Here is a 13,720-nt window from a genome sequence, read left to right on the forward strand (position 1 = left end):
TTTTTTTATATTATAAAGAAACTAATATTTCGGAGTGGTGAGTTCTTTGTGAAAAATAATTAATTGAGAAATAATTTAATTAATACTAGAAAAATTGCATATTTTACAGCATTAATCGCGTCTTATTACACTTCGTATCGGTTTTACGTAGTTGCGTAGTTCATCACATGGTATATAGACGGCGATGATTATCTGCGTGTTCACCAACGATTTCGTAGAGGATCGTTTGAACGCGATCCTATGCCCCTAGTCGGCGAATTTATAGTAAGTAGACTGCAAACAGCGAAAATTGCGCCCGTCCGTACCTTAAGAAATATCGTCTTCTACGCAACCTTTGATTTATGCGCGCATTGTCGTACTGTGTTTATGCGGTTCCTTTTGCTGCGCCGAATATCTACCCTGCTTTAAGCGTAAACGTGGAGATGATAAATGATTCGTGCCGTGATTCTCCACGAAATTATACACGGGAATAATTTCAAAATTATCCCAGCTAAAAATTTACTTGTTGTTACTTTAAATGTAACTCATTATTTAATACAAGCATTTTTTGAATGATAATTTATCTTAATGGGCATAACATTATTTCGTATATAATTGAAAAAGAAGATTAATTTATCAACATTTTAAATAACGCAGATTTTTTTCTTTTAAAATTTAATTTATTACCAAAACACGCATTTAATATTACATTGTTAAAATGTAGAAATCACGAAAAGTCTTGCATCTATATAAAGTTTCGTTGAGAAGAAATGTATATATATATATTTCTTAAAAATATTTGGAAACGTTTAAAATAATATGTGAATTTTCCGGAGCATTTTTTTGCACGCTGACGTTTTATATTCTTACAAAAATATACCTACATATTTTTTTTTCATTTTTTTAGACATTTTCTTTTAAAAAAAAACAACTGGATAGAATGTGATTGCGTCGCATCATGGATGATAAAACATGATAAAACATAAAATGCATCAATGAATTTTTTTTTATATGTAGATACACACAGTGCCAATTTTAACGTCTTCATTTAGTCGCGGTTTGTAGCGTAATTCCGCATAAGGTACTCGTCATGGGAAAATGAAACGTTAAGGAAATTAGCAGCTGGAATGCGAGCATGCGCTATATTTCCAATTTCACTCTCTCATTTCCCTTTCTCTCTTTTTCCTTACATCCCGGCTACGGCTCTCCTCGATTCTGCACGCTCGTAAACTACCGGCGTGCACTTTTTGCCGCCGTCTAAATATTTTATACTTTGGACGCAGGCGGTGCGGCCGCGCGGCGGCTCTCCGCGGCCACTTTCCGCACGCCGCGCCGCCAGCTCAATAATTGAGCAATACTAACTTATCGGCGTACTCTACTCGAACAACCTCTGAGTCCTACTTCCTTACGATACGAGCCTGATACGCGCGACTATAAGCTCCACTGAAACACCGCCCGAAGTAATGTTACAAACGTCAGTCGCCTCCCTTCCCTTGTACGTGGCGGAAGATTATTTTCCAGTCGAAGTGAAGAAGGGCGCGAGACGAGCATTATCTAGAGAACTCGTGCATTTATCATATTATGAAGGAAACAGACAGTGAGATTTCAAGCAAAAGATTGACATTTTATATCTGTCAAAATATAGAAATATTTTAGAAGAAGCAGACGAAATCTGCTTATTCTGAACGATTGTAATCAATTTTTTCTGAGCAAAATATTATCAAAGCAAAAATTATTTTTATTTAAGTGAAAAAGGGATTCTAAAGAGAAAAGGATATCGCAAAGGAAGTTTCAAGATATATAAAAAGTCAGAACGATGAAATAAATCATTATTTTTATAACGAATTTCAATACTAAAATTGAAAATTTAATTTTTTTGTATTTATCTATTCTCAGAGATTTACAAAACAACAGAATTTTATACACAAAGATTATATATTCAAAAGTTATTAATTACAAGTTATCGCAGATCGTTGACTTGGTGCATCAAGTTCGATGCATTCTCTTCGAGCCCATCACACGTCAACGATACGACCTGCTCTCTGTAGGCTTTATATATGTAGTTTACGACTGCACTTCCGTTTTGCCCCATATCCGGGTCTCGCGAGTATTTGGTGGCTGCTGTACGCATCCATGATATTTCGTGATATTTATTATCGCGTCAAGCGCACCCTCTCGTGCATCCTGTTGCCCGTTGCCTGTTTCGCAACTATTGTCGGATGTCTAGAATGTACAACGCATTGGTTATTTTGATTATCAAAAAATTATAATCGTAACATTTCATCGTGTTTTTAAATTGCGATGCACATTATATCAAGAATAATAATGAGAAGTTTAACGATATTTATATAAGACCATGCAAAACATGATATTTAACATTTCCTGCATAAAGAATTCTGTATTTATTTGAATTAATTTTAACTGCATGCTTTGTTTCGTACACTCTTACATATAATTAAATAATCTGTATCACATATTGATACACATAGGTAAACTATAAACTATTATCACATTAGTTAATTTTAGAAAATATTCAGAGGATAATTTTACAAACTTCTTTCGTCGATCAAACGAAGAAATTGGATAAAGTATGACGATTATATTTACATACGTGAAGTTAACTGCGGAAAGACGTATAATATTTCGCGATATAACTTGTTTCCACCCATGATTGATAATTTTTGATAAACGTTTCGGCATTTGGACGCTTATCGACGCATTGTTGATTGCAAGAGCGGAGACAATCACGACGCGCGTCATTGCGTTTTAAATCGCGGGCAGTTTATAGCCAATAGATGTAATTTTCTCTATTCGATAGCCTATGTTGTCGGAATTACATGTTTATCAATTACAGCTTGATTACCTTCGCTCAACGAAGTACGATATTACAGCTAGTTTGCGTGCATACGTGCGCGCGCGAGTTGAGGCTAACTGCGTCACTGGGTACGTTTCATTAGCGAAATTGGATTGCCTCAAATCGAGTAAACGCGAATCTACCCCCTGTCGATTGTACGTTAGCGCTTCCGATCCCGCGTCGAGCAATTTTTTCTTCTCTTTTTTTTTTCCTTTCTCTTTTCTATCTTCCCTCGCATCCTCCTCCTCCTGTTCCTTCTTCTCCGTGCACGTATCGCGCGAATACTCGTGCGAAAATTGCATCGAAAGTTTTGCTTGCGAGCGGCTTGTTTGCTCGCGAGGGACTCATCTAACCAATGGATTTTCTCCGAGAAGTATTCTCATGCCGTTCCCATAAAAGGATTCCCCACCGGTGTAACCACGTTTCCGCTTTTCTCCGTTGCGTTTCCTGTGCAGACGCCCGAGCGCATGCAATCGCGCGCACAAACATGATTTTTATTCACAACGCGTTGTCCGTTTGCGCAAGTAATTTTTAATTTTGGCGGCAGTGCGAGAGAAAATCAAGGTATTTCTCTCTCTGTGAAAATATGCTACGGGGAAATTCGGAGCAGGTAGAACATGATGGAGATCTTTTGCTACACGAAGATGAGATAATTCATTAATTGATCAATAAAATAGAAAGTGATATGTAATTATTAGAAAACATTACTAAATATCACTATAATTACTATAATATTACTAATTAATATATAATCCATTAATTGATCAATAAAATAGAAAGTGATATGTAATTATCACTAAAGAAAATATTACTATAATATTACTAATTAAAATTATTAATTTATTTTTATTAATTTTTGAAAATTTTCTTTATTCTTCTTCGTTTGTAAAGATATATTTCTATATTAATTTTAACACATTAACGTATACTACTGAAATTGTGTCTAATGTAGAGCTAATTGTGAATTTGTCAAGATCTAATTTATTATATAAATAGCAAAAGAAAGTATTCTCTTTACGTTGGGATATATTGATATCGGAATGGAAAATGTCCACGACTGCTTGTGATATCGGAATTACGTCGAACATGGTGCGGAAACCGCAAGAGCGAAACTGCGAGATTATGTACACGATCACTCCTCGTGATACGCATTATAGGATCGACAGGAGAATAACCGAAGCTTGTAGATTGTCGGACGTAGAGCGAGGAGGATAAACACGACATACGCGTGCTAGAAGTAGTCGTTAACAGGAGATATTAAAGCTAGAGTATTAGTTTTCGTTAATCTCTTTACGATTATTATAATATAAAAAATACATTTAATATATATTCTAATTAAGTAATTATTTTCCAATTAATATGTGCTTATTTTTACAATATACCTTAATCAATTTCCATCAATAGAGAAATTAAAAATTAATAATGGAATCATTACGATATACGAAAATGAATCTATAGATATTGTTTCGAATTATCGAATAGAAAAAGCGACGGCTGATGACACGTCAATAAATCGGTGGAAACGAAAGCCATGCACTTAAAAGCAAAAAACAAGAAGTAAATAATCAGAGCGAAGAGAGAAAAGAGAGAGAGAGAGAGAGCTTTCGCGGTCGCGCAGTGACGGCGATTTCCCGCGCGAGCAAGGGAAACGACGGACGGCGGCGCAGCGAGTAAACAGTGCGGCTGCTGAATGATAAAATTCGAGCGTTAATCAGAATCTTGTTTCCACGGCGGGGCTCTCTAACGAGGGACCGTCGGCCATTGTGCCATTTACACAATTACACGTTCCCGTTCCCTGCGGACGCGTTTCCGCGTTTGTACGTCCGCCGGACTGCCGCATACGTCTGTGTGCGTGCGTATATATGCGCGGACGCTCGCTCGCGGCGGCGCGTGTGCGCGCGTGTATATATATATATATATATATATATATATATATATATATATATATATATATACACGCGTGTGTAAAGTGTAATGCACGGGGGTAGCCTTCGCGTCTGGTGGCGGCACGCCAGAAGAGGGGTTGAAGCCGCCGCGTCGGTGGTGGTGGCACCGTTAGTGGTGGTGGTCGTGTGGATCGTTTGGGTTTACGGAGTGGTGGGGGTAGAAGGGGGTTGAGAGGGGAGCGGGCCGCCGCCGGCGTGAATGTAAAAGTGCGTGCGGGGGTGTGTGTCGTTGCGTACACACGTGTTATTGATCGCGCACCGCTCGGCTCGTTCGTTCCACGTTGCCGACTTGCCCGTGGCAGGGCCGCCAACTGTATTCTCGCTAACTCTATTCTCTTAGGAACCCCTCTGCGTGTGTATGTGTGTGTGTGTGTGTGTATCTAGGTGCGTGAGCAACGAGGGTGTGCGTATTCCTGTTACGCCAGGAATTCGTGAGCGCGCGAGCGAGCGTGATCAGTCACGTGAGACGCGAGTTATAACTCGAATTTTAATTTCCTCAATCATCCCACGAGAATACGAATTTGTATGAGGGATGATATTCGGGGATATATTTTGTCTTGAGGAAAGAAAGATACAGGACGTATATTATTAAATGTTTCAAAATTTTGAACTGCTTTTTAATACCAGTAATTATACATTTACTGGTACACGAATTTTTAAATATGCGAATATGAATTAATTTAGAATTTATATATTTTATAGCAAAAATTTTTATGCGTTATTACGAAAGATTTTATTTTACTTTATATAGCAAATGAGAGCTCCAATTATCGCAAACATTTTAATTGAGCTTTTCGTTACAGTTGTGACTCTGTCACGTTTATATTGTATTTTTAAAAAATATTAAAAGAGCGTAAAAAAGTGCGTTTGCGTGTAGCGTGTAAGAGGGAAACCCTTAACTACACCGTTCGGGCGCGAAAAATGCTCGGTTTCCGGCTGGTCGGTTTTTCACGATAGTGGATTATTAATTCCCTGGTCGACAATAGAGCCCGTAATCGGAACTCCAGACATTCGCTGCTGCTAACATCGTCGTCGTCGTCGTCATCATCGCTTCCGCTTCCGCGCCAATCGTACCTCCGCGAGTGGACGGACCAAAAAATTGCCTTATCGAAGATTCCATCCGACTGGCGTTGATCCGACTGTAAACCCTCCCCCTGGAAATTCAGGCATCGTGCCTGTGCGGGGATTTGCGTGACGCCGGATCACGTTTCCGCGTTCACGTTGTGCCACGCGAACGCAAAAATTTCTCATTCCGCCGCGTTGTATTGAACGGCTCGTGAAACGAATAAATCTTTCGATGCAAGCGCGTATCCGCTGCGCCAGCATCGCGGCGCGAAAAGATCTTTGTTCCGGAATCGATCGTGAATTATTTCGCGCGAGTTATTACCGCCGTTCCACCTGCTATTTCCGCCATCCCGGGATGTGTGTGTTGTGCCGAAAGTACAACGCGGCAATTGGCGATTCTTTTCAGAAATACACGAAATTACGAATTTAATTGTGCTGTAAGCTGATTAAAGATTACGCGTGCATAATGGTGCGGGTATCGTTTCGCGAGGATTATTTTATTAACGCTCTCGTCGGTTAATTTTGATTCCACGAGAAATTACTCTGTCGTTATTTACACCCGAACACACTTTGATCACGAAAACTTGAACGTGACGCGACGCAATTAATCATAGTGCTCTTGCTGCTTCTTGCTTGCGTTCCATCGTGCGTTTCCGATCGGCAATCGCGATTCGCTCGCACTTTCGCAGAGTGTCAAGCGGTTAACTCCGATGATACATTTGCACAACGAATAAGGCGCGACATGTACACGGAGAAGCGGACAGCTGACATTGACAGGCAGATAGAGAGGGGGCCAGTGAAAGATTTTGGGGACTATATAATTTGCTGATGTCGTGATACTAAACTTTGAGAGATTCTTGAAAGAGAGATTTAACGGTACTAGTGAATCGGAGAAAGAAATAGAATATATTTCACAGAAAGTATATGATTCAGAAATTGATAAAAAAAAAAAAATTTATTATTGAGTGCGCACAAAAAAAAGCGTTGACATGATATTTTGGTAATTACCGCTAATTGCGCATTCGAACGAGAAGAAAATTACTTTTAACGCGCGCCGTACATACTCGGGAATACGGATCCTTAAAAGTTACTCGAGGGGATATCTTATACCCGTAGGCGAGAGTCGACGGGGGTTGCGTTCCCTCTTTGTTGGCAAAAGGGGAAGAAAGGGGCGGCAATTTTGTGGCCGCGGCAATTGCACGATTCATTCTCGGGGCTCACGCACGGCACCAATGCACGCGCAAAACGTAGCAATCATTAAGTTCCTTTCTCTCTCGCTCTCTCTTAGAATTGCCGCTCCCTTCCCTCTGTTCTTTATCTATATCGCGTCCCCTCTCTGCGCCGGGATTCGCCAGGAAGTCGGTAATTACAGGGGCTTCAAAGGGTCTGCTCCTGGCCTCGGCGGACAGTTTCGTGGGAATCCGAGATGGCCCGAGCATTTGCGAAAGGGTGCCTTCCAACGGATCGACACGCGAAACTTGGCAAGAAATTAAGATTTGCAAAAGGAATTCGACAAGATGTGGGACGAATGAATAAAACGACAAAAATCTCGTACGGTAGATTTTGTTCGTTAGGAACTCTTAAAAGCAAATTAGACGAAGACCGTTTACCTGTCTCTTTTGCCGTTCTCTTTTTTCCCTCTTTTTTTTCGATGACGATATCTTTTGATTATGGGAACGCGCATGTATCTATACATCTTTAGTCTTAGAAGAATCTTCTTAAATATTATAACGTTGAATACAGAAGTATTCAATTGTTTATTAAAATTTATGCAAAATTACGCAAGGTTTGTTTATTGTGTAAAATATTTAAAGAGGTCACATAAAATTCAACATTTGACTTTGTTATCTCGCGGAAAATGACGTTAAGCGCCGATGAAATTTTCATCTATCCCGATATCTTAATGTTCTCCAGCGCTGTATGATGGAGGAAGAAAGCCGGCTCGATAACGACACGGATGTACGAAACTTTTTTTGCTACTCGGGAATCTTGGCAGAACGACTGCCGTGTGGGATAGAAGTGGAAAAAGGCGAATATCAAGTCGGAAAGATCGAGTCAGTAACGGGCCAGGAGACCCGTTCGATTCCAATGTGAGCGTGTACCTTCTTCGACTTTCTCTTGTGAGTTTTTCACGATCAAGGGAACACGCATCGGTATAAAGGCCCTTCGTCGACCCGTTTCCATGCAAATACACGCGCGTAATACCTACGGAATGTTTGCTGCTCGCTTTTCGTCATCTCATTTCCCGGGTAAATATCTCGCTTGTCGGATCGGCAAAATTTACTCTCTCTTCATCTCTACATCATCGATATATATTCACAAATATCAGGACAAATTATTACGACAATTTAGGGAAAGATGCAGTTGCAATAAATACATACAGATATTTTTAAATCGACTGTTAAATTTTATATTTTATTTTAAGGAAAATTTAATTAGGCAATAATGTTAATTCTTTTTTCCATTCGATATACAGAGAATAAATTTAAAAAAATGATAAAATATTGATAATTATCGAATTAATCAATATTGATAAATAATTAGAGTTTTGGCGAATATTAAGCTTCGAGACTTGAATAAAAAATAAATTCTTATTTTTTGATTGCTGTTAACTGTACTTTGTGAAAATAAAATTTGCAATAGTTTCATTAATATTGAGATACATCTATAATATTTAAAAAGAGGGTGAGAGAAAAAAGAAGAGGATGATTTTGGTGCATTTTTTCTACATGGGATATATTATCTGTGATTCGAAAATTGATATCTTATTCAATGTCTCCGTTTTCTTGATATCGGTACATTTTGTTTTAGTCTTGTTAACGATAACCAGGGAAGATATTACACTCGTTATGTTTAAAACAACAAATGGAAGAGCCGAGAGAAACGGTCCGCGAATTCTGTTTGATTAGCTCGTAGTCATCCTTGTCGCGTCTTTCGCGCCCTGAGCTAACATCCAACAGGATATAAAGGCCCTTCCTCGTTCCGTTTCTATGCAAATATACACGCGCAATACGTGCCGTACATACGCGACTTGCGTCTCGTCTAAGCTTGTTTGTCGAGGAAACACGGCGGACGCCATTATGGGGCCCAATAACATCACTCACGATAAAGTGCGCGATACCTGCCTTGTATAAGTATGTACTGACACGCATAACATCGCATCTGTATAGCGCAAACGCAACGTGTCTGCAGATATACATTCGTTAAATACAGCATGTTGCATCCGGAGATAGATATATCAAGGTATTAATATATTTTTTTTTATACGCAGTAGTCGTGAAAGGATTGGACTTCGTTAAATCCACAACATTCGTATTGTTAGATTTACTTCAACTGTATTTGATTTATTTTACGATCTGTTTATTCATACACGTAATTTCGTTACGGCTGATAAATCGCTGGGAGAAAGTAATTGGATTTTAAATTAAAAAGTCGCTCATCGATTTTCAGGTACTTCTAGACATTTTACTCTACGAATTACTCTATGAAAAACAGTTATTCATGTGCGCCAATTGTTATGCTTTCTCTAGCGCGGAGTTTTTCACGCATATATACACACAGCTTTAATTCAATTTATCTCTTCAACATCCCATTCACATCTATTATAATTGTTTTTATGGTATCAGTTTTAACATTCTCGATATTTATCAGAGTTATAAAAAACGCTTTGTGTGTGCCAAGTATTCTCAGAAACGCATTATTTTTCTATACATGTATATCTCCGCCATTACTTACATCGTTTTCATATATACGTTGTTCATTCGCGCGTGCGTAATTGCAACGATTCACAATCGATTGCACACGCGGGCTGCAGCTTCTCACTTCTTTCTTCTCATTTTGGTTTCTCTTCGCGCGGAAAAATCAGCAGTCAACGGTATCGGTGAAGAATACTCGCATACTCGCTGTCAAAATGAGATTATCGCGGTTTTCCGAGCGACGAGCACCTGCGACGTTTCAATACATCCATCATATATATTTTTTTTTATAGAAATCGCGCGATATCCGACGACTGGCGTATGTGAAACGCGTTTGTTGTTAATCTAGAAGAGTGACGTGATTTTTTTTCTGGCGGCCTGAACGCGAAATGCAGAAATCTCGCGGATATCCTTGACGTGCAGATGGTTTTGAGAAGGAACGCATCTTGCGTCTTCCAAAGAGTACAGTCCCTTTTAGTTTGTATACCTTAATGAGCATCGTGTCAGAAGTATATATGAGCGCGCGTTGCATTACAATCCGAATCTTTCTGACGTATGTTTTACATTTCACTCTCATTTAAGTCTACCGCCACGAGTCCTTTGAACTTGCATCTATTTCTGAAAGTACGTTTGTATAATTACATAAATGAGTAGACCCTTTCGTGATGTTTTAATCTCATGATATTTTACAGAGGAAACGTTTGTACAATATATCGTGAAATTACAAGAATTACATGTTTCGTGTATTACATGAAAAGATATTGCTAACGTGTGTTTAATGGAAATGACAGTAGCTTATTAAAAACGCAGATTATTCATAAATAATTATTTCCATATGCAAATTTATAAACTTTAAATTATAATTGGTTAGCTGTATTTAGCAAAAGTATAGAACCATCTTTGTTTCATCATTTGTCATATATACAATCTTTTTCGAATACTTTGTAACTTGACAGGTTGTAAGACTATCGTCTGCATATATACAAGAAAGAAATGCCGGATGCAACGCAGTTACTCTCGCACGCATACGTACGCACGTGTGTGCGTGTGTTTACACGAGATGAGCGTATAAAGCAGCTCGCTTGAACAATCTCGCAGTCCGTTCTCGCGCGTTAAATTAATTACGGGCGGCGCTATCATTTATTTTCATTTCCCTCGCGGTAAATCGCCCCCAATACAACGTCGCGTCAGGGTCCTGCTCGTTCTTTCTCTCTTGCTCTCGGTGTCTAAACTATTCTTCCCTTTCCTCCCCCTCTCACTCATCCCTCATCCACGGATTTGTTAATGGAACATAGATTGTTGACTGTTTGTACGGACTGCGCAACCATTGCTGGCCAAATTATCGTCATCTGACTCCCCCACGATCGGATTTCCGATTTAAATCTTACTAATGTCCTCGCATGTGTTTACGCTTCTAACTGATGTACGCTGCAGGCTTCTTTTAATCACATGGGAAAGTCAGGATTATATTATCGAATCAATGACAATCGTTGGTGTACGTAGTTTTATTTTCAATTATTAATTTTCATTTAAAGCTGTTTGCAGTTAACGCTCACCATAGTATTCTCGTGAAATTGTATTGCTGAATAAATAAGGATTTGAAATCGTGATGTTAAATTACAGCGTCGCTTGATATTAAATTGTTGAGTATGTAAACATTTCACGTATGTATGTATCTCGAGTGGTAACTTTCTAGGAGAGCTCGGAGCATCGCCGCGCGAAAGTTATTTCCCGGAGATCGCGTTACGTCGCTCAGCCTGTTTCCCTTCGCAGAAACGTAGCAGAAGAGTAGCCACTTCGGATTAACGCTGATCGAATTTCCGCCATCTGATCCCAGCCGTAATTCTGGCTGTATATGAAAATGTACGGCTTGCTAATGGCCTCGGCCGTTTCCCTGAATTCGCCATATGTGCATTGGATTTTCGGCTTCGCTGATTAGAGGAGAGAGGAAATTCGAATAACCTTGTTTCGATGCAACGGGATTTAGGGTTGTAAGGAAAAGTCGAGACGAAAAAATTAATTTGTTAGCGACACATATGGCGTTTTTAATAAGTTATTAAACGGTAGCTATTTGATTCGTGTGAGTACTTACAATACTTGAAATGCTTTAGTCAATATTGTTGAAAAAATAAAATTTGAAATGAAAAATTCTTTTCATGAAAATATATATATTTTTTTGATTATATTATATTAAGAGTAATATTATATTATATTATGAGAAAGATAGAAATGTATGGAATTATATATTGCATAAAAATTAAAATAATACTTTTAATATAGATAATTTTTATATACAATATTTGTCGTTGAAGATATAAAAGCGACTTTAATCGTGTTGTTTGATCGAGTCATCTTTCGCGCACATTAACAGTATTAATACGATAGATATTTTTTACGCATAAAACATGACAAAGCGAATTACATAAATATTATATTAACTCGTACTATTTAGTATCACGTTACATATTAATGCGCGCTAATAATATACATCGCGCTTAAAATGTGTAATGTAAACACTGAGCCGTTTATGATGACAGCATCCAATTATCAATTTTATTTAATCTGCGATTATCAAATAATCAAATATATTGACAATGATCAACTTTATTTTGGTATATTTTTTCCTTAATTTATCTATATTAACTAAATAAATTAACACTATAAATTAAAATATTTCTATTATATTTTATAATAATATGCAGATAAAAATATTCTTTTTTTTTTCTTTCAGTTAAATAATTTAATTTACCGTATTGATATACCGTACATTAATATGTGCAATAATATTTAGATACATTGTAATATGTGCAATAATATTTAGATACGTTGTGAAATTAATATTCCAATTTATGATCAGCTATTTTTACTTCTCATAATCAGTTTGTGTCGATTGTCACTATTTTGTCGAACTCAGTATGTATACATCGCGATGGTTTAAACGCGGGTGTCTACGAATCTTTTGACCTGGCAGTTATTTCGAGAATAATGGGCCAGGATGGCGGAGCGGGTGTGGTTTTTGCGGAGACTTCGAGACGAGATGAAGCCGTCGCGTAATTACTGGCCTCGTTAGGCAGGCCCGCTCGTCCCGGTGTCACTGCGACTCGTATTTAATTAGTGTTATCGCCGGCCGCGCGGCTTGCACGTACGGCGCTTTATTAGAGACGACTCTTATTTTTATGCACACACGCGTTGAAGACACGGTCGAGCGACGCCGCTCTAGATACTTTTGCATCATTTTTGAAAAAGATAGCAGCCACACGCACTTAAAATTTCGCAGAGTTGCGTGGACGATAGATATTTTTGAGCATAATGTTAAAGTTGATCGTATATAGTAACGAGTGTACTTTAATGATTTCTTTATTCATAACATATTTAACGTGTTGATAAAAATAAAAGAATTTCGCAGGAGAATGGAGAGCTTACAAATTTTTAAAATTTAATTAAAAAGAGTAATTTTCACTAAAGTATAACTTTTACTGAGTAATAAAATATGTAATATAATAAAATATGTGACTTTAGGTCACGATTTCACATTTAAAAATTTATTTTTAAAAAGGTAACAATATATTTTATTGATTCCGCGAAGAAAAAATGGAATTGACATTTAAACATGCTACATTCCGAAGAAGGTCATATTTATTTCTGTGAAACAGATTAGCTTGATGTATCAAACGAGTTTGTAGAATTAATTAAATTTCTAGAATCTTTACACGACATGGCATAATATATATAAGCTGGGGTGAAGTGCGACAGTCGGAGGAACCGACTGGTGAACAGCTGTATAAAGTTCATTGTTATGCGTGTTTATAAGCGATTGTTGGAATGTCGCTGTTACTTTAGTTCCGCATCCGCATACCTTCTCTCGCTTTTAATTGTTATGTTGCGACTATTTCGCTAACTTCTCGTTCTATTCATCGGCACGTTGCACTCTTGCTACTGTTGCAACGATGCATTACGAATACCGATAGTATTTAGTTTCTATCTTTTATCTGAAAACATTACGAACAAACCAGTTGAATATAATTTTGTTAATGTGAATAAACATTGAATTTTATATTATGAAATCAATCCGACCGTAGAGAAAATACTTAATGAGATAGTAAGTTTTTTTTTATATAGTCTTGTTTTAATTAAAATAATTATTTTAAGAATGCGTACACATACGTATACAACATACACGC

The 13,720-nt window shown here is 37.8% G+C and overlaps 1 protein-coding gene and 1 long non-coding RNA gene across 2 annotated transcripts in view; one reads left to right on the top strand and one right to left on the bottom strand.

Annotated features, from left to right (window-relative positions):
• The window catches only part of LOC114941625 (Krueppel-like factor 6), a 315,820-nt gene that overhangs the window by 61,699 nt on the left and 240,401 nt on the right, over positions 1 to 13,720 (top strand). The window lies entirely within an intron of this gene.
• Positions 1,950 to 13,720, bottom strand: part of LOC114941738 (uncharacterized) — a 48,729-nt gene continuing 36,958 nt past the window's right edge. The window contains exon 3 of the long non-coding RNA XR_003821697.1: positions 1,950 to 2,202. This is a non-coding gene — a long non-coding RNA (uncharacterized LOC114941738). The remainder of the gene's footprint in view (positions 2,203 to 13,720) is intronic.

Source organism: Nylanderia fulva, unplaced genomic scaffold (assembly GCF_048542155.1).
Source record: "Nylanderia fulva isolate GAGA-0341 unplaced genomic scaffold, ASM4854215v1 Scaffold5, whole genome shotgun sequence".
In the NCBI taxonomy this organism is placed as follows: domain Eukaryota; kingdom Metazoa; phylum Arthropoda; class Insecta; order Hymenoptera; family Formicidae; genus Nylanderia; species Nylanderia fulva.